Source organism: Aplysia californica, unplaced genomic scaffold, assembly GCF_000002075.1.
Source record: "Aplysia californica isolate F4 #8 unplaced genomic scaffold, AplCal3.0 scaffold00234, whole genome shotgun sequence".
Taxonomy (NCBI): domain Eukaryota; kingdom Metazoa; phylum Mollusca; class Gastropoda; order Aplysiida; family Aplysiidae; genus Aplysia; species Aplysia californica.
The window spans coordinates 839,090-842,092 of NW_004797504.1; positions in this window are offsets into that span (position 1 = coordinate 839,090).

Consider the following 3,003-nt stretch of genomic DNA (forward strand, 5'->3'; position numbering starts at 1 on the left):
TCTCTCTCTCTCTCTCTCTCTCTGCGGGTCATCTGCTATCTTTTTTCTGTACATAAACAGGTGGGAAATTCAATAGACGAAATCCTTACCTTGGTGTGCCTGTTGAGCTCATCTACTTCTCTCATTCCAGAAAAATGAATGTGTTTACAGCAACGGTTTTAAACAGCAAGCGTCAATAACTGTTACAAATATAACGTGGAATGTGCAAACAGTTTCTCTTAAGGAATGTAATCATAAAACATACATATAATATTCTCATGATCATATCTGATGAATAAAGATTAAATCATCTCTTGAAATGTATCTCGTTTTTATTTTCTGGCAAAAAGAACGGCCATATCACTAGATCAAAATCGCGCACTCGTGAATTTTCTTGTTGGCAAATGAAATGTGTGCAATTACTCCATCAATGAATGAAAAGAAATCATACGCTTGTGGCACAAAGACTTGGATCAGTTTCAAAAACAAGCACACTGCACTAAACAGCTGAACCGAGAGTCAAGTAGACTTGCACTTATTATCTCGTATTAAGAATGTTGCGTTACCACTTGACACTCACGTAACCACTCATAGACTCATACACTAAGTAACCCCTAGCTCACTCACCACAGCCTCCCTTATATTCTAATTTAACGTATTTGGTTTCAGCAACCTTGCGAAAGAAAAAACTCCAGTGAGTCATGGGCCTATCCTATTACCAGTTCCTCGTCGTAGGACGACATCCATGGGCCATCACAAGACACAGAGATACACTTGGAGGTGGAGAGAAGAAGGAGGAGGAGAGAAGAAGAGGAGAGGGGGAGGAGAGGAGGAGGGGGATGAGGAGGGGAGATGAGAGGATGAGATACACTTGGAGGAGGAGAGGAGGAGAGAGGAGGGGAGGAGGAGGGAGGAAGGGAGGAGGAGGTGAGATGAGAGGATGAGATACACTTGGAGGAGGAGAGAAGGATGAGAGAGGATGGGAGGAGGAGAGAAGGAGGAGAAAGGAGGGGTGGAGGAGGAGGGAAGATGAGAGGATGAGATAAACCTGGAGGAGGAGAGAAGGAGGAAGGAGACAGAAGGGGATGAGGAGGAGGAGGGGAGATGAGAGGATGGGGGAAGAGCAACGAGTAGATGTTGCTCTAATTCCTTAGCCTTGGAATCGATTTAAAGCCACGTAAATCAATATCATTTGCCTCTTTGGCGGGGAGTTGTTTCTGTAACGTCTCCGTTTTCCCTCTAAGTGACAGTTAGGAGAAGAAAGGGACGATGCGTTAAAACAACCTTGTAGATTCCTCGTATTTCCGTCTTCTTTCTTCCCAGACTTGTTTTCTCTGATAATCTTTTTCTTCGCCCGAGATAATTTCATTTCCGCAACCTGTTGTGCATCTGACTGTTGTTTTAGAGCGCAGTCTGGAAGGTCTGTCCTCTGAAATATTTCCATTTTGGAAGATTACGGAAGACAACAGACGAAGGAGTGTTTAGTTCTGTTTGTGTTGTTGTTGTGTGTGTGTGTGTGTGTGTGTGTGTGTGTGTGTGTGTGTGTGTGTGTGTGTGTGTATCTCTCTCTCTCTCTCTCTCTGTGTGTGTGTGTGTGTGTGTGTGTGTGTGTGTGTGTGTGTGTGTGTGTGTGTGTGTGTGTGTGTGTGTGTGTGTGTGTGTGTGTGTGTGTGTGCGCCTGTGTGTATGTGTGTATCTGTCGCGTGTATGTGTGCCCGTGTGTATGTGCCCACTTTTGAGTGTGAGCGCATGTGTGTCAGTGCGTGTGAGTGTGTGTATGCGTGACAGTTACGTGTTTGTGCGTGGGGGTAATCTGCGGATCAATAGACGCTATTGTCATCAGCGCACGACCACACAATCATCTGTGTCAAGGCGGATGCCCCAAGAACGAGCGCACTGAGCTCAACATTAGCAATATCTCCTTGATCTACTGTATATTATTTCCCTTTGCTCATGTATATGAGATTGACGCCATCTGATAAGTAGGAAAAAATGCGTATGACAATGTCCAAAAGTGTAGTACGCGCATACTTAGTTTGACACGTAACTGTTACTGAGAGAGATTCAAAGATAATAGATGTGTAAGTCATTGATTTGAGAGAAATGACGATTTTAGAAGTAATTGTGGTGATGAGTGATGATGTGGGATTGTGTTTATTACGTAATGTTAGCGTTAGTCCTATCTTCCTCTGATTCAATGAGTCACGAGGGACGTGGGCACCCTCTATCCTGTTTCCCTACTGGAACCATCTTTACTGTCACCGTGAAGTTCCAAAATGGATCTAGTGTATTAGTATGCTTCCCACAAAGTTAAGTTTGTTTCAGAATGCTCTCAGGTCTCCTGCTGTGGTAATAGTATAGATTGTAAAGCGCATAGAGCTTGCTGTTGAGCGGGAATATACGCTATACAAAATATGCCATTTCATTATTATTATTAATCGAGCGCAGCTGTGATTGCGTTAATGGTACGGCTATTTGACACCAATACACCAGATCTAACCTGCGTGTTTGATCACGTCTTTGACATAAATAGAAGGTTTTTTTTCGATTTAAACGTAGGTGTTTTGTGCCCGTATCAACGCAGTCAATATCATTTAGGAGGCAGGCTTCGACTCTTCACTCTACATGTCATGAGCGCCAAGATGGGTTCAGAGGAATACAACGTCCCAGCAGAAAAAGCGAGATACTCGATATAACTTCTCCCAAATAAGGGTTTACGTTTAGGTGTTTGATTTTATATACAAATTTAGTTATTTTTATGCCCCTTTCGACGAAATTTTGATCATTTAGGAAGAATTTCGAACCTGTCGATCAGAGTCAACCTGAGCTACAAGGGATACTTCGTCCCTCAAAAATACCGAGATACTCAATACAAATTCTTCCAAAAAAGGAACAACGTATTGCCCTGGAACAAAGTTCACAGAAGAAGGCATAAACGTTAAAAACTTTAGACGTTTTTGTTGCTGATTTTGTTGTTGTCGTTGTCGTCGTCGTTGTTGTTGTTGTTGTTGTTGTTGTTGGTAG